Genomic DNA, 25,663 nt, shown 5'->3' on the forward strand with positions numbered 1-25,663 from the left:
CAGGATGTAGAAAAAGATGTGAAGTGGTTCACATAATAAGCTTTGCATTTTGATTAACAAGAAATGTTAGTGCATTGCATAGAAAAATGATTAGTAATTAAAAAATTAAACATAAAAATTATTATTTTAAATTCCAGTAGCCTGGTTGCTGGACACCAGTTTGGTTTCTGTATTTTCCTTCTCATTGGTGTAAACTCTGAATTGGTGAGTCTAGTCAATTCCTGGGAGATACTCAGGTTTTAATTGTGCAGGTACCTCTCCTCAGAACTGGTAGCTGTCAGTGTTGTCAGTGTTACACATGTAATTTTGAAAAGTCACATTTGCTTCCAGAAATTTGGGCAGGAGGTGCTGTGATAGTTGTACTCCTCTTGCAGATCACAATTTGAGCAAATGGGTGCTCATTTGCTGGGGATTCAGCTGTGAAGCAAACTTCCAAAGGAAATATGGAAATGGTGTAAAGATGCCAGCAACACTGATGCCTTTATCTGTGTTAGGCAGGTTTGGACAAAATACAATACATTTTCAGATTAAAAAAAAAAAAGTGTTAACCTGCAAGTGAACTAACAGAAACACAGCACATTAAGAGGGGACTTTGACACTTTTTTTTTGTGACAAAGAGACCCCATGAACTGCAGGAACTGTCCTGTTCCTAATAAATTTCTGTCCTATAGTCTGTATTGACCATCTACATAAGCATCACTAATGGGTCTTAAACTCATTTTTGATGTCTTTGTTTCTTCATAAAGCAATCATATTGCAGTCTTCATTCTTTCCCTGATTCTTTGATATGTGAGTAATCAGAATTAGGATCTCTATCTCATTTTTCTGCTGCCAGCAATGTGTAGTAATAACAGCAAGGAAAATAGACTGATTAGGCCTGAGACAAACTGAGTTTATTGTGTGGCTTATTCTCGTGTCTGCCTTCAACTGATAAACTGAATAAGAATGTCACCCTTCCTAATTATGTTGACTCCACAGGTAGTGTCTTAAGTGTTTTTGCATTCTAGGGGAAGCTTTTGATGACACTTTTCTTACCCTGTTATTCTACCTCTGCTCTCAAAATCTATTTGCTGTTGGGATTTTGACAGACTCATTCTTTGATGAGACTCAGAGTGAAATGTATTGGGATTGTATATTACAGCATTTGAAATGAAGAGCTTTCTTTTCATGCCAGTGGGGACACCTGGAATGATTAGACGCTGTCCCTGTACAGTCCTTACACCATAGCAGAAGCAATTCTGTACACCAATGAAATAATTAATCCCTTCTGTATAACAGAAGGTTTTCATATGGGTTAGATACATCTGCAACTTTGAAAACACTTGCTTTCAGTTTTTAACGTGCATGGAAGCAATCTTGAAATCTTGTTTTCCAGCTGGTAGCAGTGTATCTGTGGTCAGCAATGAGTATGTTTTAGATGCAAAGGTTAGGCAACGGGCATAATCACAAAATCATAGAAGAATTGAGATGGGATTTTTGGAGGTCATCCAGTCTAACCTCTTGCTCAAAGCGAGCTAGTGTCAAAATTAGATGTGGCTGCTCAGCACTTGTCGAATCAAGTTTTTAATATCTCCAAAGATGGAGATTTCACAACCACACTGGGCAGATGTTTCAGTTCTTAACCAGTGGCCTTTCAAAGATGATAGAGAGCAGCTTTTACAAGGCATGAGCCAACTCCCTCTGCAGCCTTAGATGCATCCCATCTAGGCCCATGGACTTGTGAGTGTCTCTCTTGCCTAAGCAATCCCTAATTCAGTCTTTGTCTACCTCTGTTCCCTAAATTCTGCCACTAAGCTCAGGGACCAGGATGGCAGACCTTGCCCCTGAAGACCAAAGCCAAGAAAGCATAGAGTACCTCAGCCTTTTCAGTGTCCATTAGGTTACCCACCCCATTCAGCAGCGAGTTCATGTTTCCCTTGGCTTTCACTGCTGATGTAGCTGTAGAGGCCCTTCTTGTTACCCTTTACATCCAGTACCAGTTTCAGTGCCAGCTGAGCTTTGCAAACTCCATCCCTGCCTGGCCAGGTAGGGCTTCTCTGTTTCTCCTGGGTAACCTCTCTCCATTTCCATCTGTGGTTGGCTTCTATTTTGTGCTGGGTCTGGGTCAGGTGTTCCCTGTGGAGCCACACTGGTGTCCTGCTGTGTCTGCCCACTTCCTTGCGGATTGGAGTAGACCGTTCTGGCACTTGGAGGAGGCTCTCCATGAAGATCACCCAGCTCTACTGGTCTCTGGCCTTTCAGAGCTGCATCCCACAGGACCCTGCCCACCAGTGCCCTGGACAAGCTGAAGTCTTCTCTTTAGCTTGGACTTCTCTTCCTCCTTTCCCTCAGGATCTTACACTGTACCATCTCATGGTCACTGCAGCACATCAATGAAAAATTGATACTCCAACACCGTATTTTTTCTGTGATTGCATGGTCTCTTGCTGATTAGGTATAACAAGGTGTATTTTATATTCATGATGTGAAGTTCTGTGGCTATTTTTATGCAGCTTTCCCTCAAAGCTCTTTGTAAAGTCAAGAAACGATTTGTCTTTATAATTGCAGAGAGTGTGGAAAAAATTAATCTACTTTCAAAATACAGACATAAAGATCATAGTATGCCAAACTGAAAAAAACCCAAACTGCATGAGAAAAAAAAAGGCAGATTTCATAACCAGATGAGCATCATGCTTTAACAAGCTTAGCAAGACTTAAAACTTCCAAGCAAAAGTATACACAAATGTTAGATGTTAAGTCAACCTTGAAGAGTTTTTAGTGTAATGCAATATTTAATTGTTTTCCAAGAAAACATTGTCAGGACATTTACTTATGAAAAGAGTTATGCTATTGAAGGAAAAGAAAATGGAAAAGATAATTTCTGCTACGGTCTATCTTAAATCCAAAAAATAAAAAAAGATTCAGAATGTCCACCAAGAAGGATATCCAAAAAATGCCAACTAAATCTTTTTTCATTAGGAAAAAGCATGTCCCTAATTTTCCACAAAATAAGTCAGAGCAATTTTTTTCAGATCATTTGTTTTTCTTCAGCCCTTTTACTATCAGCTCCAAATTCATCGTGTACTTTGTACTCCTACAGGGTTAGAAATAGTTAGACCGGTCTTTTAAGAAAGTCTCTTTTGTGTAACGGTTTTACTACAGGAAAATGCAAGAAGATAAAGGAAGCACATAATACAGAAATTTTCACATTGTCTCTTTATTGCATTTTAATATTTTAATTATGCCTGTGCTTTCTAAACATTTATTACTGAAAATAAGCTTCCTTAAGTAGAAAACTGTATTAAAACCACCTCTGCTGACTCCAGGGGGTACTAAGCAGGAACCTGGTGAAAGATTTTGGTTTGTTTTTTAAGAATTGAGGGACACTATTGTATCCTAGGAGGTCTCAGGTCTGGAGATTATCGAGGATATTCATTATAAATATCCCCTGTAGGTCATTCTCATCCATCTAATTCTTTTGACTCTGCTTTACTGGCAACATTTAATTAGTGTTCAAGTTGTCCTTTGAAAGCCAAGGTTGCAGAAATATGAATACAGTACGGTTTGCAAACAAAATACATAAGGACTCATTATTTCTGGGTAATGTTCAATGGCTTTTGCACCATATTATGTTCTTCTAAGCTATTTTCAAGCACAAATCCAGAAGTCATGTTTATGGTTTCCCTTACAAAGAGAGGTCACCTTTATGAGCGTCACTTATGACTGCAGTCTAGATGTGTTCCATTCAAGACAGAAAGTTATTGAAGCTGGAAAAAGAAGAAGAAACAAGCCTGGTTTTCTAAATATACGGTTACAGTCCAGGCAAGGAGCAAGTGAAGAGAATACTAAAGACAGAAGATGTGTTTGAAGTGCAGTTCGTTCAAAATTGTAGCAGGAGCTACTTATCTTGGTTTTCTTTTACTGCTGATACAGATTCTGTGACATAAAGCTTTTCACGCATACTTAACAATAAGTACTTTCAGATGACGTTAAAGTCATTGCACAATGTAGCAATTTTTTTGCATATTTGAAGGTGAGCAACAATGCAAAACTAACATATTAGAAGGTGTATTAATGTACTGTATCAATTAATTGGTTGTTCAGAGGTGCATATATTTCATTATTATTGGTTAATGTTAAATTTGTATCTTTTTAAGAATCAGTTTAACCAACCAAACTTTCCTTTAAAACATTTAAAGAAATATATCTAACAAATAATTTGCCTTATAATATGTTTATAGGTAATTTCTATAACATGAATGACTGACTTGATTATCTTAGATTGTACTGAGTATGCATTAGTGTACAAGGATTCCAACGTGTGTAAATTGTCTTTTTATTTAGCACGATATTTTACCGAAATTTTACGTGACACACAGATGTACTGCTTACCGCATAGAGCGAACTCTTGAGTAGGGCACAGTAGTGGTATTTTGTTCATACTTCAATTAAAATAGTTATCCAGGCAGCCTGTGAGGAGGGACGGGCACCTGAAGAGGGTGATCCATCCGAGAGACTTGTTTTGGAATAAACTACCCTGTTGCAGAAAGCTTTATTTATGCATTGACTAAAGAAGGAGCACAGAAAACTATCTTAGAATAGAAACCTGACTTCTAGGTTGCTAGATTAGGCTAGATTAGTCCGTTCCTTGAAACAGTAACAGCAGTAAATTAGTATTTGACATCCTGTGGAATTCCACTAAAAGACTTTAATTGCAAAGCGAGAACTGAAAAAGGTGAAATTCATTAAGGGCTTTTCTTTCTTGTTGGCTCTATTTTCTATTTAAGAGAAATGACTCAAAAACCTTTCTGCAATAACTCTTGCTTTGGCAAGTTAATGTCATGGCAAGTTTTCATCAAGAGGATCTGGAGGATTCTTTCAATTCTGCAGTAGAATTTCTGTTTTAATTTTGTATTACCATAAGACTGGAGAGAAGGAACCTGCCAGGATTTCAGGCTGCGTGTCGCATTTTAACTGCTAACATGAATTTAATCAATACTGACCCTTCTCACCATTGTTATGGAGTGGATGAGGATTCTGTTGCTGCCATTTGACTCCCTGTGTGTCAGGGGACCAATTTGCCTTCTCTGCATCATCATAGCTAAACACAAGTGCAAAAGGGAGCTCAGTGGCAGTGCCTGTCATCATCATCTTCTCACAGCAGTTGAAAATACCACTTTTCAAAAGTAATTTCTGTCTCTAGGCTTAGACTGTTTCATATATTGGATCAAGCAATTTTGGTGGACTTAATATTAAAGACATTCTTTCTTCATCAACATCACAGAGAAAAAATCAAGCATATTAAACGATTAGCTATGATACTGCTTAGCAACCGAGAATCTTGAAACCTGCTTTTCCTGAAAAAAGAGTCATGTGGACCTTTTAATCTGAAGGTACTCCATTATACTCCCAGTTCGGTATATAAATCCAGAGGCTACACCCATTTTGTTTCAGGCCTTGATCTATGAATTGCTAGTGTTTTGGTTTTCAGATACATAATGCTGAACAGAGGGACAAAATGTTGGACCAAATTATCTGTAGGAGTTTTACAAGTGACATCAATGGAGATAAGCTTTCTGCCAGGGCATTTAATTAGCTGCCTCTAATCAGCTGGCCCAGCATAGAGCTGGGAGTCAGGATATGGGAACTCAGTTCCTGTCTGACTTGAGGGGTGTTGTTAGATGTATATCTTCTACCTTTTGAGGTGTTTCTGCAATATAATACAGAGATAACTTAAGTACTTTAAATCAGCTGCTGCAATCTAAGTGTGAGAGCACAGATTTAGTATTGTCTACCTTTTTTCTTGGCTTCTGCAGTGAGGTGCTTCTGGTACTTGAGCTAATATATTGAGAGCTAATTCAGATCTCTCTAGATTTTAATTATTAATCTGTAATATGGTTTCGGAAATGCTTGCCCACTTTTTCAAAGGCCTGTAAGAGTTAAGCTGAGTTGAAAGCTGTATAAAGGTATTGCTTGTTATTGTTAAAATCAATACCAACTATGGAAATTGTTCTCTTTTAAATCCATTGTATCTGTGAAAGCATGCAGTCTCATATCTTTGCTCTGTTCTTAGCAGAAAGTTGGCTGACATCGTTTAGACAGGTTTGGGCTCAATAATTCAAATGTTTGGAATGCTGAGAACTTAATTTATATGTTTCTTTTCATGTTCACCATGATGGATGCCCCCTGGAGTTAGCAAGTCTAGGGTCTTTTTGAAATTTCAAGGCTTGATGTGTCATCCAGTTGAAGTGTTGTGTCATCACCTTACTCTGTTATCCTCTAGAAAGAGGAGTCAGATGTGATGAATTTCAGGTCAGCTGTTCTGTAACAAGTTGCTGTATGGTAACTGAATGCAAGGGTATGGACAGAGCTATGGAACAGCTGTGCCTAAAACACAAGCAACTGTACAAAATGCCTTCTTCAGACGTGAACCGGTAAATGTTGCTCTCATTAGCTTGTTCTGACAAGCAGGCTTACCGCTTCTCATACAACTAAACAAAAGCATTGGCTTGTCTGCATGGAGGATTTACTTTGAAGCCAGATGCACTGATGTGAATGTTTCAAAGTAATTGTTTCCATGTAAAGTCATATAAATGAACACCCAGCTTTGAGTTTATGAATTAAACCTTCCACGTGATGGATTTCCTCTATATTGCATGGTCTGCAATAGATGTTTATCCTTCTTTGTGCTGTCGCTGCAAGCCCCGTGCATCCAAGGATTACTTCCTGTTGGAATATGTAGTAGGAGGTACCTAAAAATCTCATGTGCTGTGTTTGGGGAGGGGAGGGTTACAGAGGAGGTGTCATACTCCATACTACAGATATCTCGTGGTTTCTCTTTCCCGACCCCATTATCTGTCTCTTTTGGGATGACATTTCCAAATCATAAAAGATTATGTTGGGCAAGCCAGCTCTCCACATCGTGCTGTTGGTACTTGAATATTCTGTGGCTTCTGTGGATGCCTTGAGGACATTACTGCAGGACAGCTACAGTTATACAAGACAAGCACTGTGATATGGAGCAGTTTAATCAGCAGAAAGCGGAAAACAGGGAGGAAGACAAGACAGAGACAGCTTCAGGAGCTTGCTTGGGAAGTGCCAGTCTGTGCAGAACAGTTTCTGGGCTTGGAGAAGCAGTATGGGCTGACAGGAGAGGATTGTGCTGTGCATCTGGAGCTGCCAGCAAGGAGTGACTGTGAAGTATAAAGATGACAGAGATGCCTTCACCAACACATGCACAGAACTCACAGAGCAACTCTGCCCTTCCAGAAGTGTGTGGCTGCCCTCACTGGGAAGCTTACAGCTCCCTCATCCTGCCAGTCAGTTGCTGACTGATTCAGCATGTACACATCAGTTAATGAAGCTATTGTAATGGAAAACATAGCCATTTTTGAGAAGATATGATAGTTGCGTGGTATAAGGCCTGTGATGCTTTGTGAAGGCTTGTGTTACACACAATGTGGATAGTGGTGGCATCAGCATTCGCTTTTATCCTGAGACAGTGCTGGACATTTGGATTGTAGAAATTAACTGGTTTTTATCTGCTGCCTAAATAGCTTTAGGATGACAGAGAAATACTTCTTTAAAAGACCGAAAGGTAGATGGCAGTATCAAGCAAAAGGCTTGTAGTTACTTTGAATTATACCCAAATGCCGTATTTTGATAGACAGCAAAGGTGATGTCAAAACCTGGGAGGCAAACATGATATTTTTGTGGTTTTGTAAGTTGACCCTTGGAGGGTTGTGTCTGCTACAGGCGTCCTGTATCAGGCAAAGGCAGAAAGATTTTAATCTTCTGGTTTTAAGGAATGCAGTTTTGGAGGTGGCAGTTTTATATGCACAAGTGCTTATAGGAAATGTAAAAGGTAGTTTAAACTGTTGAGAGAGAAGGGTGAAAAGACTGTGACCAATTTGCAATGTCGTGTATAGTTTCATGAATCTGAAATACCTTTAGTCTTTAGCTGTTAGTTCTGTAGAAGCTCCTGGCAGTGCCTGTATTTGAAGGGTTTTGTGCATTTTACAAAAACTCATCTGTTTGTCAAATCAGAGAAAATAAAGCTAGCATAACTGTTAGTGTGGTGGCTATGTATGTCTTTTTTATAGCACAGTGAGAATGGAGGGGGAAAAAAGCAAAAATGAATAACTTTAAAAAAATCTTGTACCATATAATTGGAAAATATGAATAAATTGAGGTCTTAAGCCCTTGTCCTTGGGGCTGCTTAGGCATGGGCAGCTGGCATGTTGAGTGGTGGTGTAATCCCGTGTTTGCAGTTAAGGGAGCACATTTTTTCCCTGTCAAGGGGGAAGCAGCACTCACTGGGATGGGAAGGAGATAAGGAGAGTGATTGGGAAATGGGTAAAACCCTACTCAGAACAAAGTGTCATGGTGAGGTCTTGGTAGCTCATGGCCCATTGGTATAATGGTGTAATTTTAATGAATTATGTGATGGAAAGCTGACTCAGGAGTTCCCGAAGATGGCAAGACCTTTCTCTGGCTCTTTGGTGTGCTGATGCTGTGTCATTCTGGCTTCCTGACTCTCAGAGTTAGTTTTTAGTATCATAATCCTATTTACGTCCCAGACTACATTTAATCTATTAAGTAAAATATGATGAAGAACGGTGCCTCCTGAAGCTGTGTGCGCCCATAAGGTGGCTGTCCCTCATAACATTAGGGTTCAGTTACAATGGCTATCTCTACACTTCCATTTCATATCCCTGCTCTGACAGCAATGTTGCCTTTCAGTCAGCCAAAGGCATGTGGGGGTGACAGTGCTTGACAGCAGTAACTTGTAGTTTGTCTATGGAGCTGGAAAATCACAACAATAGTAGAGATGAGAAGTACCTGGCTGAATACTAGTCTGATAAAACTCTCTCAATCCAAACTTCTTTTTGATTCAGAGCTGTCTAGACTTAATTGTGTTATAAGAAAATTGGATCTGGCTCTCAGTGCAGTTGACTTCAAATTTTTATGAGACTTTTTGCATTGGCAAGGCATAATTTTTTTTTTTGGAAGCTTTTTCAAAAATATTGAGAAATAAGATCAAAAGGCTTAAGACTGTCATTAGCAAGTCCTTTCTCCTTCCTGCTTCCCTCTAATAAGAATAATTTTGTGACTCAGAGTCTCTCTTAGCAGTTGACAGTATAATGTAATTGGAATAGAAATGTTGTAGGGACTTCTGTGGTGGTTGGTGGACTAGAAAACTTAGAACACTGAATTAGATCATATTTTTAATTTAGCAATAGTACAGCCAACAAGGACTCCCAAAATTGCCAAGAGATTGAGTATCTACATCTAAGTTTATCTGATATACCCAATCAGAAGGTTAGTTAAAAGAGAAGGAGAACGGTTTTACATATTCTGACTCATTAGTCCCCAAAGTGAGATTTTTCAGTTAAATATTACCACTGATTGGGATGACTCTGGGTCATAGTGGAAGGTCAAAGGACAAAAACAGTTTCTCATTAAACAAAGGATCTGAGACAAAAACTAGTAGAAAATAAAAATGGCTAAAAAGAAATTCACCTTTAAAAAATATTGAATGCTTCAAAAGGCAGCTTAACACAGTAGATTTCTGTGGGATTTATTAGTCAACTCTTCCTGGTTTGATTTCTAATGTGACAATTGATCATCTGTAATTTATTACAGGCAACACAGGAAAAATAGTGTAAGAGAAGCATTTTAGCTTCCGCTTTAGCTTTTTTTAGGCTTTTTCCCAAGGATACCATTCTCTGTTTGACTTTTTGCTTGACTTGAAACATCCAAGTCTTCACAGACCTCCTGGAAGCAGCAACAGTGACAGATGAATCACGTGTTTTTCACAGCAGGTGACTTCCAAAGGATGTTGGTCTTAGTCTTACTTTGTCTTTGTCTTTGAGAAACCAAGAGAAACTAGTTTTGAGAAACCAAGTAAGAAATATCAAAATAGAGACTGCAAATACCAAAACAGAGACTGCAGGGATAAACCCAGATTGCCATCAACCTCCGCTACCCCAAAGGCATATTTCTTACATAGTATGTGCTGAAATGTTAATTGTTCTGTTAGCTCTTATTCCTCTTCATGCAGTCTAAAGCTTAATGTATTTTACTTACTGCACAAGGGAAAATCCCTGCAGTCCACTGTCTATATTGTTGAATAAATTAATTCAGCTTGGTTGGAGGTTTAGTTAAAACCAAATTTGTTCAGCTTATGAATCAAACAAGACTCCAGGAGAGGCAAAGGTCTTGTCATCTTATGTCATAGAACTCACCCATTTTGTGATGATCACTTCAGCTTTTCAGCAGGTCTTTTACTCAGAAAGCAATATGCAAAAAGGAAATTCTTCTAGAGAAGAAAATTGGTTCCTATAGCAGTTTAAAATCCTTGAGGTCATCTGTATTTCATAAAAACTGTAGGAGTCTTGAGGTTTAATTGTTGCACTGAAATCTTTGTTCCATACCTTGTCTTTCTGCTCAATATTCTTTTCTATGCGTCATTACAGTGTGCCTGAGACTTAAAAGGAAAATATCATCTGCCTACGAGTTTATCAAGAATAATAGCAACAACTCTCGATTTTGGAAGACAGCAAAAAACTAAAACTATTCATTAATTGAGTTTGCAGTCTTTTTAATTCTTTGTCTTGTGTCATTCTCCTTACTGCTCAATTTTACATGGAAATTATACTTTTGTGACCAGAAATACCCTTTTGTTCTGCATTTTATCTGAAATTCTGCTTGTGTTCAAAGGCTTTAATTAAATATTATAACAAATGTGTTAGTAAAGATACCGCTTTTTTCTCCTTAAAAAGTATTGAAACAATTTCTTAGTGTTCTACACCAATTATAGTCATGTTACAGTGTCCAGCAGGCTTGTTGAGTTCATTAATAATTCATACAAACTGCCATGGGTTTAAGGACGGAACTATACCACATATTGACATATGGGAGTGAAAGAAAACTCAACACACTCTTTTGCAACCATTTTTTGTTGGAGAAAGAGGAGATTGTATTATTTATGCTCTGAGGTACATAGACTGAGGATACAGTTTGCTAATGTAAGTCTTAGGGCTGTTTATTGGGCAAATACCATAATATAAGCATGCAGTATGTCTTCTGCATAGTATGTCTTCTGCATTTGTATGTATGCATTTGCATATGTTTGTATGTATGTGCAGAGAGAGGAATGTGATTCGTAAAGCTTTATTATCATGGATTTGGGATGTATGCGTTACTTAGAAACGAGAACCTGAGATTCTGCAGCTCATTTAAACCAAAACCTTATCATGACATTATATATGGTTTGTACAGCCGATCTGTTACAGGGAGAGTTTTGTTAAAGTTTTAAAATATTTATTTGAAATATTTCCTGTATCTCTACCTAAAAGTGATAAATAAAAAGTGCCAATTCTCACATGTCATTGTGATTCTCTCCAGTATTAGAAACTAATGTCTCATTTCTGTTTTACTAGGAAAATGCATGTTAAAATAGAGAATGATGTGAACATAGGGATTTTTTTATAACCCTTATCATTTTATGAGTATTACTAGTTTTATGGGTTTTTTTTAGAATATTAGTGTTCATAGCATATACAGGTTAGCTATGGATATAAGGATATATGCTGCATACATTTTTCTAAAGATACCTAATACAGTTAATTTAATCCCTTTGGGGATTGCCTCACCTACAGGAGAGGCTGTGGGTGTCATGAGGCTTTTGTAAGTCAGGCAGCAACAGCCGGAGCTACAGCTCCTGTGAGACGTTGAGAAGTTCAGGAGGGCAGAGTTGGACGTCAGCATGATCCAAGGCAAAGCTGCTACTTCAGGCTGACAAACTAAGCACGTCAGTATTTTATAATAGAATCATAGAATCATAGAGTAGTTTGGGTTGGAAGGGACCTTCAAAGGTCATCTAGTCCAACCCCCCTGCAATGACCAGGGACATCTTCAACTAGATCAGGTTGCTCAGAGCCCTGTCCAACCTGACCTTGAGTGTTTCCAGGGATGGGGCATCTACCACCTCTCTGGGCAACCTGTTCCAGTGCCTCACCACACTCATCATAAAAAATTTCTTCCTTACATCTAATCTAAATCTACCCTCTTTTAGTTCAAAACCATTACCCCTTGTCCTATCACAACAGGCCCTGCTAAAAAGTCTGTCCCCAGCTTTCTTATAAGCCTCCTTTAAGTATTGAAAGGCCGCAATAAGGTCTCCCTGGAGCCTTCTCTTTTCTAGGCTCAACCACCCCAACTCTCTCAGCCTTTCTTCATAGGAGAGGTGTTCCATCCCTCTGATCATTTTTGTGACCTCCTCTGGACCCGCTCCAACAGGTCCATGTCTTTCCTCTGCTGAGGACCCCAGAGCTGGATGCAGTACTCCAGGTGGGGTCTGACCAGAGCAGAGTAGAGGGGCAGAATCACCTCCCTTGACCTGCTGGCCACGCTTCTTTGATACAGCTCAGGATACGGTTGACTTTCTGGGCTGCGAGCGCACACTGCCGGCTCATGTCCAGCTTTTCATCCACCAGTATCCCCAAGTCCTTCTCCGCAGGGCTGCTTTCAATACCTTCATCCCCCAGCCTGTACTGATACCAGGGGTTGCCCCGACCCAGGTGCAGGACCTTGCAGTTGGCATTGTTGAACCTCATGAAGTTCACATGAGCCCACTTCTTGAGCTTGTCCAGGTCCCTCTGGATGGCATCACATCCCTCAGGCGTGTCAACCACACCACTCAGCTTGGTGTCATCTGCAAACTTGCTGAGGGTGCACTCGATCCCACTGTCTATGTCATTGATGAAGATATTAAATGGTACTGGTCCCAATACAGACCCCTGCGGGACACCACTTGTCACTGATCTCCATCGGGACATTGAGCTGTTGGCCACTACCCTATGGATGCGACCATCCAACCAATTCCTCATCCACCGAACAGTCCACCCATCAAATCCATATCTCTCCAATTTAGGAGAGAGAAGGATGTTGTCGGGGACCGTGTCAAAGGCCTTACAGAAGTCCAGACAGATGACATCAGTAGCTCTTCCCTTGTCCACTGATGTAGTCACTCCGTCATAGAAGGCCACTAGGTTGGTCAGGCAGGACTTGCCCTTGGTGAAGCCATGTTGGCTGTCTCGAATCACCTCCCTGTCTTCCATGTGCCTTACATTGTTCCAGATGGAGCAAAAATACTGCTGAGGATACTGAGCTGCCCTCACTATCCTGAAGCAAAACCTCTCAGCTTTTTCTGTCCTTATGGTGCTGTCCACTGGGGTGCAGCAGACTCTGGTACTTCCAGGACTAGGGAAGAATTTTGGGGGCTATATCATCAGAAAACTTCTGCTGGTGGGTTATGAAGCCCAGGTGTCCACCCACTGGGGCTGTGGACCAAATACCACGTCTGCCCTCTGATAGGGGCCAGATACTCATCCTCATCTCACTCCAACCCACGGCACTGTGCACTGAAAGAGCAGCGGTCAGCTCCCAAGCAGGTGGAAACGTGTCTTGGCCAAGACAGTGGTAGAGCCCAGGACCTGCAAGATCGTGCTTTCCAGCCCTTGAGATGAGAGGCTGCATGGGCAGGGTGCAGAGGGACCTTTGGGGAATGGGACCATAAGATCAGGGAAGAGACTGACGGTGGGAAAGGGGAGGTGATTGAGGAGATCGTGGGAGAAGATTACATATAGGGCATCAAGTTTAATATACATGGTGCCTGCCTTTCAGAGGCAGTCCTGCTGTCCATTGTGTGTTTTGAATAGGGGATGGCAATCCTTCACAGTCCACTCTTTTTGGGCTGACTTCCTTGTAAGCTGTTAATGATGCATTTGGTAGAGCAGCCTCAAAGAAATCCTGTGGTGCCTACCATCTTGTAGTTAAGTGTCCATGCAGCGTAGCGTTGCAGTAACCTCACACTGGGTCTTCCCACCTCTAGCTGACGGCACCACTGTCACGTGGCAATAGCTGGCCAAATTCCAGAAGTTCAGACATTTAGGAAAAGGAGCTCTGGAAGTCATGCATTGGTGTTGCAAGGCAGGTGCTATTTCACAGCGCAGTGTGTTTAATATGGCTTCTGGAAGTAAAAGCTTTGCTTCAGAAGAAGGCTGACCAAGGTGAAGTGCAGGGTGGATGTGCCTGTTGCTCGGAGTAAGTGAATTAAAGCCATTATCATGAGCATTCCTGTCTTGATCCCCTTGGCTCACAGAACTGAAGCTCAGCCTAGAGTGAAACTACCAGAGGCTGTTAAGAGGCAGCATTTTGTGCCTCAGCTTGTCATTGCGTTAAATAATTAATTGAATCTGACCTTTCAGAGCAGTACATTGTAGCTAACAGAATGAACATAAAAAGGATATAAAAAGGAAAAGAATATCAAATGGGAGTGGGAAGGCAATATAAAGTTTATATATAACCATAGAAGGTCTGCAGTGCTGTCCATTCCTGAAAGTGTGCCAGTAATTGGACGTAGTTCGGGAAGAGCAGCAAAAATGAGCCAGTTGTCCCTTTTATGAGAGACATAAGAAGCTCAGCCTAGTTAGGTTATTGCAGGAGAGATCAAGATAGCTTTATTTGAATGTGGACATCTGAACAAGGAAGAACTTGGATAGCAGGCACCTCTTCAGCTTAGTAGGGAAGTACAGTCCAGCCCTATGAAACTGTGGCTAGTAACACCAAGAGAGATGAGAGCGAGCGAGCTAGCTGTCGTCATTCGCCATCATTTCAAGTCTTTAAAAGAGGTTCTTGTATTTGTTTGGAAAGATGGGCTGTAGCTCAAGCAGAAGTTAAGGCCTTCACAAAACACCTGGCAACTACAGTTAGCAGGGGAGTTTGTGTTTTGCAGGAAGTCAGATGTAAGTTGTACGTTGGTCTTCAGACCTTCGAATGCATAGGAGTAATAACACTGCCCTATCTCATAGCTGAATTCTGACTGTGAGCAGCTCAAAAAGCTGTGCTCAGCCCCTGTGGGATTATCAGCCCTTACTGGGAAGGTGTGACTTTTCTGGGAAGGTGGCAAAGCGAGTAGCCCTATTTTACAGCAGTAACTTTCTGCTCTTGATCTCTTGCTCGCTATCAACCATGCCCATGTTCTGTCTACCTGCACTTACCATCATGCAGAGTATCTTTGAAAGGCTTGCCCATAACTGGATGTGTTCTCCTGCCTTGCAGCCTCACCAGATATCGAAGCTATGCAGGACATGACTTCTTTTTTGGGTTGGGTTTTTTTTTTCGGTTTTTTTGAGGTGTGCTTTATTTCACTGGAGCTAGTGAGCCATTTTTTGAGTGGAAGTGAAATGCAGCATGATAAGCAGTTACTTTTCTGATAGATAGTGCTGAACATACACAGTTTACAGTATGTTTCCTTCAGCTTTTAGTATTTTTTTTTTCTGCACTGAATGCTTGGAAAAGTTCCGTTTTGGCAATTATAGCTCTGAATGTTAGAAACAGTAGGAAGAAATAATAATTTGGTTTGGTTGTACTGTGTTGAAGATTACGGCATAAGTGCCTTAATCTGATAGGATTTACTGATCTAAGACTTAGCTTTTATTCGAGCAACAATTTGTTTACAGTAGGGGTTAATTACTCCTAATGTCTTGATTAGAAAGACGACATTTAACCAAAGGGCAGTGTGCAGTAGGTACTTTGAGTAGCTATTTTATTGCACATTTTTAAAATGTATTCATATGTTACACTTCATATATTTCACAAAAATCATAGTCTATTGAGTAAATAGTAAACTTTAAAAAACTATTCCAATATGTGCTTGTATAAATGTTTGATAGATGCTTATGAACAGTTAAATTGTCTCAAGCAAAAAATATTGGGATTTTGAATTGCCTGCTGTCTTCATAGTACTCTCTTTGTGACAGATTACCAATATCTCCATGAGAGTTTTTCCTTCAGCTGCTGCTTTAGCATAATTACAGTGCTTTTGCATATATGTCATTAACAATGAGGGGGAAAAAAAAAGCTCTTGTCAAGGCTGTTCGTTTAGATATCTGATGCATGAGGCAGGATAATATGAATTTCCCAGTAGGATACCGATTGCTGCTCATGGTGCACCACCAATGCACTGCTTTATTATTTCAAAGAAGGTAATATCATTATAAACATGGATTTTTATGTCTAGCTTAATTTATAAAGGCAAACATCAGTGACTCTTCAGTCAAAAATGCATTTGTTATGATAGCTGTTTAACAATACTGTTATTATTGTAAATAGAGCAACAAAACACAGCATTTTACAATTATTAAACATGATACAGTGGCAGTGATAGTGCTGTTTCCCCCTGTCCTGCCAGTGCCAGATCTATTAAAACTCCTGCCTGTTAAACAGTCAAGTGCAAATAGAGCAATTCTACAGCTTTGTAAATTAATTATTTTTTATTTACCTGAGATAGATGATGGATTTGTTTTTGCGGGCACAGAGAGTAATGCCTGTTTTATTTTTTTGTTTAGGGACAGCTCTGAACATGATTAATATTCTGTATGTTGAATCTATAAATGATGTGTCCATAATTATAAATGCTAAAATGTATACTGCCTGCTTCTAGAAGTGCTTATCTTCTGCTTTGTGGGAAGAAATGCCTACTTCTTTAAGGCTTTGTTAAGGGAAACATTTGACAAAGATGTCTTAAAAGCGACAGGAAAGGTGTTGCTTTGCCACCTCTGCTTAGTTTTCTTGAGAACTACAGAGCAATGTTCATCCTCCAGCAAAACGAGTCTGATCCAAAGCCTACTGAAGAAGGTGGAAATCTTTTGATGGATTTCAGGGGCATTTGGATCAGGCTGTTTATGGATTACCGCATGGATTACTCGTAGTGGCTCTACTTGTAGCCTGCCAGTTTATTTAAGATACAGCTGCCAAATGGTGGAATAACACGCTTTAAGAAAGCATTTACCTATTTGATCTAGGGTAATTCAAGGAGTGGTTTTGTGACGTGCCATTCCTGGTGGCTACCCGTGCCAGCCACTGCAGATGCCTTTCCCATCACTGTCCCTAATTCTCTCCCTTCACTTTCCCATTACTCTCCCTTCTCTGAAACTGGGTGCCTACCAAGGGCTTCAGAAAACACGAGGTGAAAATTAGATACTTTAAGTAGGCCAAACCCATTTTTAAGGTAATGCTATGTGTTGCAAAACAAAACCATAGAGGAGCGAGACACTGGGGGAGATTTTAGTGTGTTAGGTTTTATGACCATACAAATGACAATAAATGACAGTTGTAAATAAATGAAAACATGTAGAGGTTTAAAATTTTTGTGGTTGTTTTGTGCCTAAGTAGGATGGCCTATGTACTGTCTTTACTACCATTTTTTCACTGCATCACCCTCTGTACCAATTTCACATCAGCATCTCTGGGGCAGGGTGCAGAGGCATGTGGGGCGCAGCGGAGGGCTATTGTAGCTTGCAATAGCAGCTTCGCTTTCTAGCTACAAGAGAAAAAAACAGTGGATATTTTTTATGTAGTTACTGAACCATAGCAGACAGTTGGAAGTCCTTTCCCTGTATTTCTCTCATGAGTCCGAATTAAACCGTTAGGTAATTTTGTTATGTGTCGTGGCATTCATGTGAATGGGTGAAAATCCCAGTCTTGTTTAAGTGGAAGAGCCAGTCCTGTTGACGGCAGAAAAAGCATAAAATCATGAGCTCTGGAAGACCAAAAATGCGAAAACAGAAGATATAAGTTTATCATAGCTGGCGTCATGGCTTTTGAGTCACGGTAGGCTTTGATACACCATTATTTAATGCATGAGCTTGACAGCACTGAGATAAAGTTTCTGATATAAATCAGTTCATCTTCTTTTTCCTGAGGCTGTTTTACTATGAAAAGAGGTTAGAGGGGGAGGAAATGGAGACCATGCCCAGGAGAGCTGCCTTTGCCACATCTCCTCTGCTACTTCTGTCTTCATCCTCTTCCTCACAAGTGTTACATGTAGTTTAACCATTTATCTGATGGATTGTAAAAGTACCTTTATATGCATCATCACTACCATCTTTTCAGTAATAATGGAAAAGTTTTTGAAATCAAATTTCATTGCTTTTCATGTTTCTGTTTTTACTTTCCTGAAGTTAGTTGGTGTGCTAGGACACCAGTAAAAGGACTGTTGTGGTTTAACCCCAGCCGGCAACTAAGCCCCACTCAGCCGCTCGCTCACTCCCCCCCGCTGGGATGGGGGAGACAATCGGAAGAGTAAAAGTGAGAAAACTCATGAGTTGAGATAAAGACAGTTTAACAGGTAAAGCAAAAGCTGTGTGCACAAGCAAAGCAAAACCAGGAATTCATTCACCACTTCCCATCGGCAGGCAGGTGTTCAGCCATCTCCAGGAAAGCGGGGCTCCATCACGCATAATGGTTACTTGGGAAGACAAACGCCATCACTCCAAACGTCCCCCCCTTCCTTCTTCTTCCCTCAGCTTTATATGCTGAGCATGACGTCATATGGTATGGAATATCCCTTTGGTCAGCTGGGGTCAGCTGTCCCGGCTGTGTCCCCTCCCAACTCCTTGTGCACCCCCAGCCTCCTCGCTGGTGGGGTGGGGTGAGGAGCAGAAAAGGCCTTGACTCTGTGTAAGCACTGCTCAGCAATAGTGAAAACATCCCTGTATTATCAACACTGTTTCCAGCACAAATCCAAAACATAGCCCCATACTAGCTACTATGAAGAAAACTAACTCTATCCCAGCCAAATCCCGCACAGTTGGTTTAATTTTCCAGTCCTCAGTACAGTGTTAGAGATAGAAACCCAAAGCAGGCTGAATCAGAAATGTCTCCCTATTTCAAATCCTGACCTATTAAAATAGAGCTTAAATAAGTAAAACAAAATGTGTGGTTAACTGATAGCACCCTTCTTTTCAACATATATTGTAACGTGGTTTTCAGTGAAATCATCTTCCTTCCTGAGCTAAGCGTTTTGTGCAGAGAAAGTTCATTAGATTCAGGACTTACATTCCATATAACAGATACTTTAGTGGTGATTGCTGAAGTTCAGGAGAACTTTGATGAGAAGCAAATGTCAACCAAAAATGTCAGTACTGTGTGTACTGGGTAACCTCTGAATGCGAGCATTATCACAAGCTTTTATGAAATAAATTAATCACTTGGAAGGGGAATACAACAATTTAGGAACCACCAGACCAAATCAGATCCAAAGTCCATTTATTCCAGCATTTTGTATCTGATAGGACTGGTTCCAGTTGTTTCAGAGAAAGGTCAGAGAGACCACACAATGACTTGTTTACAGAATATTCTCTCTTGGGGAAGATTTATTTCTACAACCCTTTTAATTAGAAAAAGCATAAGCATTTTTTTTCCTCCCTTTGTTTTTCTACACATCCCCTAACAGTCCTGAATACTCTTGGTAACTTCTGGTCTTTTTTTTTTTCCTTTAAAAAGCAGCACAACAGGAACCTACAGGTTCCTGGTTTCCTCTCTTCTCTCCAACACACTGTAACTGACAACATCATCTTCCCTTCATTGGCTGCACATGTAATCAAAGACCTCCTTAATGAATATAAATAATATGGATTCTTCAAGTGGAAACCATAGATTTATCACTGTCTTCCCCTTTCCCTTCCACCTTCCCCACTGTAATGCACGGGAATGACTCTATGTGCGGATCTCACTCTTATTCTGCAAAGGGAAAGGACTCATATATTTCCAGAGTAGTATAATTTTCCAAATTACTTCTTAGTAATTTGTAGACCGACAGGCGGTAAGTGGCATCTGAAGGAGCTGGAATATTTCCCAGCCTAGGACACAGGAAGAAAAGACTGCAGGTTGGAGAAGAGCCGTCCCTTCTGCCCTTGCTCCTCATGGTGCACTCAGGGGGCAGCTGAGGCAGCCTGCCACTCCTTTAATCTCCTTCCCAAAGAGCCAGCCGTTTGGGAGCCAAGATAAAAGAGTGGCAGGTCTAAAGTCAGTGTAACGTAGCTGTAGGGATCCATAAGCATCTCCAGTGGCTGGCTTGTGTAACCAATGAATTTGTTGTGCAAGCCACCAAAACATGCGTGGCCTTTGGGACACCTGGAAATTTTTGCCCATGGCCAGAAAAGGAAGAGGTCTTCAGGCCTCTGCTCAGACAGGAACACTGTCCCGATGTACAGCAAGACAGCAGCAGCACCGCGAGTGAAGTACAAAGTCACCACCATATTTTGCAAAGTGTTGAGGTGCATCCGGCTGAATAAATAGGTTAACAATACTGGCAACAGCAGCATGCAGAACAGCAAAGCAAAAGTTAGATATTTTGTCTCACTGGATGAAGCGAAGAACTAGGAGAGTGTGTTGTTTCTAGTTGCCTTTAAAAATGCTAATAGTACGTGATCCAAATGCTGAACTTCTGGATTTTGAGGGGCAAAGATCCCCTTCGTAGGTGACCTTCCTGAAGCTTCCCTTCTGGAGATCAGATCTTCAGAAGAGCCACAGGGAAGGTATGAACTTTGAACGTTTCTCTCTCGAAGCTGCAGCTGGGGAGAGGGTGGAGGGAGGAAAGCAAAGAAAATAAATCCTCTCAAAGCTCTCTGATCTCCCTCCTCCACTTTTCTTTTTAATGATTAGCTTTGAGAATCTGATTCTATAAGAATACTTCTCTCCCCTGCGTCTTTTCTTTTTACGATTTTGTGGCTGTTGATCCTTTGTAGACTAAGAGCTCATGCCCTGAGATTATCTTTTAGCATCACTGAAATGCAAAAATTCAGGATAGGACAGAATTGGGGAATGAAAAATATCTTGAAAATAAAATTAAAAAAAATAAAAAGGATTTGCAAGGTTTAGAAGACTTTAATAAATAGTTGGATCATTTTCTGTAGAATCACAGATTAACAATTTTGAACTCTTTTTTATTTTTTTATTCTTCTCTTGCCATACATGACATGAGGAATTAGTGAAATGCACCTGGCCAGTTTTGTATCTACTTTGGGTTGCAGGTGATAAAAATGCATTATCAGTGTTCGATGACCTATCTGTTTAGATCTTGTTCTTGCTCTCATCCACTTTTTGCTGACAGATTCAACCTAAAGGCCAAAATTATGCATGAGGATGGACTCTAACTGTTCTCCTCGCTTACATGTATGTGAAAAACTACTGACCTGTAGATGTGAAGAAACTGCCGGACAATACTCATAATCTAGCACTTTGCATCAGCAGTAAATGTAATTTTAAAGTAACGGTTTAATTTGCTTTTTAAAAATCACATTTGCAGTCTAATTAGACTCCAGAGAAGTCTTCAGGTTGCCCAGAAATATTACTATGTGACTACATAATGAAGAATATTATGTCCATTGGAACATAGGAGATGTTATGGTGATTTCTGTCAGACTCAATTTTGACAAGTCTATTTTTAATCTTGCAGTTTGACATATAGCCTTTAAAGAACATGTATCCTTTGCATGCTAAATCCTCTGTTATGTCCCCTTTGAGAACTGAATTTTAATGCGCGTCCTTGGAACAAGGAATTTATTCTTGCGCAGATAGATCATTGTCAGTGTGTACAAATGAAGAAGATAAGACTTTTGAAGGGGTTTTTTTATGCTTATCTCATGATTGCAGCTGAAGTGAGGGATATCTGTGGTGCCTAATGACTTCATCAACTAGCTTTAAATGAAAGTCCTCAACATACTAATGATGAAACAGAAGTATAAGCTGTTCAAGAGAAGAATGGGATGTTCACCCAAGAGAAGAAAACTGCAAACCCCTAAGGTTGTTCGTTATAGGAGTTATTTTGTAGAAGGGAAACCTTGATATTGCATACTTCTCGGACTTGTTGAAGTTGTTTTGTTTGCTTATATGGGAGACATTTTTATGCAGCATACTTGAGTTGGCTCAGACTACAAGAGCCAGACCTGCAGTGTCCAAAGCTAGGTAGTGGAGTTGAGGTGCCTAAAACCCTGTGTGCAGCCCACAGAGAAGCCTGCTGGTCTGTTTGTGCATGTGACAAGCCAGGGTCGTTTTTGAACAATAAAACTGCTCCCATACTTGATTGAAAATTCACCTCTATGAGCTCCAGCTGTTTAAAGTTGGGCCTTTAGCCCAAACTAGTCACCTGTAGCCATGCTAGAGATGGGAGAAAGTATTTGCAGCTGTCCCTCTGATTACAGAAAGCGTCTAGAGAAGTACTTTAAGCTGTGGTACCTCATGCCATTAGACAGCTGGAGGTGAATCTCGCCACCGAAGTCCTGTGAGGATGGGTGCCGGGGGTGGTTGGCTGCGCTGGCTGGACTGAGCCTCCCAGCTGCAGTCTCTCACCTCGGCCCATTTGCAATTCACAGGCGAGCGTCTCTGCGCCTCGTCCCAGAAACCTGCCGGCAGTGAGCGCAGCCCATGCTGACAGCGCTGGCTTCTGCCCAGAGGAGATGGTTATTGACAGGTTGATTCAGAGCTGCAGCCAGAGGCAGCAGCAGTGGTGTGCCCTCACCCCTTTGGTATAATGGCTTGTGCTTAGAGAGCACTGGCGTAAGACGACTCTGCTTGCTTAAGCGTTTTGTGTCAAATAATTGCTCGATAAAGTAGAGCAGCTATGCGGGAGCAGAGGCTGTGGCCTTCCCAGGGCGGTCTCTGTGCCAGGGCATGGCGTGCTCCCTCCCCAGCACCGTCGGTCTCGAGCCCCTCTGTGCAGGGCGGCACAGCTCCAGCAGGCCCTGCCGTCTGCGGGGGGGCTCAGCACTCTCCGGGGAAACAGGAGCGCCCTGTCAAGCCACAGGGGATGTAAATCTGGCTGGAAAAGCAAAAGTATACCAGATAAATTATTTAGAAAATACCTATAAAATTAATTTAGCAAGTCGCATGAAGTCAGTCCTTTCTTCTTTTTTCCCTATACCAATATCCATCTTCCCTCCTACCACCTTCTGGCTGCAGCTATATGGTGAGTTACGTATTCGCCTCCTCCACGAACAGCTTCCCTCCTCCCCCTCCCCGTTTTCCTAAAGAGCAGAGAGACGTTTTACTGTCCTTCTCTTCAGTCCCGACTGTTGCCCACAGCTTCTAAGGAGCAGGAGAGGACAGTGATAAAACTGGTTAATTTTCACGGGTTTTTTTGCTGCAGCGCAGAGCGTGGCAGTGCTGCAGAGGCGGTGGGCTGGGGCTGGCCTGAATGCAGCACGTGTGCGAATCCTATCCCCGAGTGAACTTTAATCTGGCTGGTACGGATAACGAAGCACCAGCTTGGCTCTGCAAGTGTGGGCGTTTTCTGGGGGGTATAACTGATATTGAAGAGAGCGGCATCATATTTTTACTGCTGTTGTTACCCATCGTATCTAGACTAAAGCTCACATTGGTGCCTCCGACTGCACTGTAATTATGTCTTCATTTTCTGTGTGGATAGAAGAATGCAACCGCTCAGCATTTTATGCTTGGTTTGTGTCTGCAGGGTAATTTTCTTCTCCCCTTTTCAAACATTCCTTCCCCCCCTATATTTTGCAATATTTTTGCATTTACCAAGGAAGAATTTCTGCTTAAGTCTAATTTAAGTTTTATCTTAAGGACCACATTTACGTGCAGCGTACATTTGCTTTGTAACTTTTCAGTGAGACTTGTATTAGTGATTCTTTGTCCCAAGGAAAATGTAAAACAAATTACGTAGTTCTAGTGATACAAAAGGCGAAAAAAATGAAGGGTGTAACAGCGTAAGTTAACCAGCATAAGTATTTAGATGTATTAAATGAAAATTAACAATATGATTTTGAAAGGTTGGATAGAGCTTTAAATAGAATAGATTTTTTAAGTCATATCTTATTGATTTTAGCACAATAAATAAATACATCCTTTAAAAAAAAAATGAGGGGTGAACCTTTGAATTTTACACATTCTGAATACATGGTATATATTCATGGCAGGACTTTTTAATAACTAATGCAATTTAACAGAAGCAAGTGGTTAATTGGCTGGCAACAATTCTAACTCAATTTCTCCTCATATCAGTCCACAGCTTAAATATGTTAAATAATGTGCAGGGACACAAATACAGCCAAACAGTTTGCACGTCAGGACTGCTGCTGTCTGAGTTACTGTGCCACGTGCATGGTAGCTTAAGAAGAGTAGCCTCTTTGGCCGCCCATCCAAATCCTCATAAAATCACATTTGTCATCACTTATACTGCTTCAGTGGCACATGGATATGTCTTTGGCATCTGACCAACCAATTTTCTATTCCAGACTCAGTAAGCAAAAATCATTCTGCATTAGTCTCTGCAGCTCAGTATCCATCAATTGTCTAACCTTGCCGATATTATAGTAATAACAATAATACCCACAAAACTCAAGCCACTGACCACTGAAACTTTTCTTAACGAGGAATTGAATTAATCTTGTTTTATTGGAACATTTATTTCTTAAAACTATTTCTGTCAATCTTTAATTATTTAAAACATAATAATAGCAATGTGTTCCATAACAAAGAACAGAGATGCTCTTAGATTGGATCAGATAGTCTGGTTCCAAAAAAGCAGATAAGACATAAAAGCAAAAATAATAGTGTTCAGGCATCTGAAAGAAAAATACCATTTACTCTTTGAATGAATGTGTTTTTCTTAAGGAACAATACTAAAGCCAATAATATTGAACCGAGAACAGTATATAATATAGTACTTGAAAATACAATATTTTTCAAAATTCAAGAGCTTTATCTCATTTCTGAATGCATCTTCCTCCTCTTAGTTTCTTTTTCTTTATCAGCTGGATTACTTAGAGCTAAGATAATGTCTGTGAAGGACTTCCGACACGAAATAGCCCTATGTGAATGTTATGCATTATTAATAAAAACTCAGATAACACTCTAAAACAAGATGCTCCTAAAGCATTTAACCAGCAAAATTTGTCTGATGTTCTGCTTTTTGAAAAGCTTTAAGGAAAAAAAAAAATTGAATAGCTGCAGCAATGAAGGATGTATGTGAATGCCTGCCCTTTCATTACTACATACACAATGCCCTAACCTGAGAGTGAAAATGCCAGTGCCATACAGATTATGAATAGCAGCTGTAATGATTTCTAATGCTTCAGTACAAATGAAAATGAAGCTCTGATCATAAAAGATTATGGTTAATTTGTCACATAATAGAAATATCTTTAAGATTTTCTCATTTTTAGTGATCTTTCCTCCACTTTAATGTGTAAATCCCATAGATCTCTTTTGCAATCTTATTGATACAGGTGTCGCTCCTCTGCAGTTTCTGACATCTTCAGCTATCTTTTATTTCACTTCCTTATTTCCAATTTGAAATGTGATTTTAGAGTACGTGATTTCCTTGTTTCTCAGGAAGGAACAACAAGTTTATACCAGTGTTTATTTTAATTCATTGCTGTAATTATTTATTCAAAGTGTTTGGCATTAGATAATGCATTTTATTTAAGTACTCTTTTTTATTGATCTCTTAACTGCCATACTATCTAGATTGACTGAACTTCGCTGTGCAAAATGCTGCACCAGCATATACAGTAAATCTACTCTCTGTCCAAAGTATGTCCCCCTATGACAAAAATCAGAGTAGGAGGAGACTGTTGGGAGAGTAGAAGCACTAACGAAGCAGTATTTGCATTATATTAATGTCAGCATATCAACTGCCTAACTTCTGTGAAGACTTGTTAGGCAAAGAATTGCTCCACTAGAGGCAGGGTTTCGTTGTGGAAGGCAGCAGCGTCGCTTTGCCTGCTGCCAGAAGATGCTGTGACCATCACAGCAAGCGCACTTCCCTTCACATCCTGTCATGTCATTGTGGCCATAAGCAGTCACTTGTCAG

The 25,663-nt window shown here is 40.4% G+C and overlaps 1 protein-coding gene across 1 annotated transcript in view; it reads left to right on the plus strand.

Moving 5' to 3' along the window:
• FRMPD4 (FERM and PDZ domain containing 4) overlaps nucleotides 1-25,663 on the plus strand; it is a 114,857-nt gene that overhangs the window by 48,813 nt on the left and 40,381 nt on the right. The gene's annotated exons all lie outside the window — the stretch shown is intronic.

Source organism: Gymnogyps californianus, chromosome 1, assembly GCF_018139145.2.
Source record: "Gymnogyps californianus isolate 813 chromosome 1, ASM1813914v2, whole genome shotgun sequence".
NCBI lineage: Eukaryota > Metazoa > Chordata > Aves > Accipitriformes > Cathartidae > Gymnogyps > Gymnogyps californianus.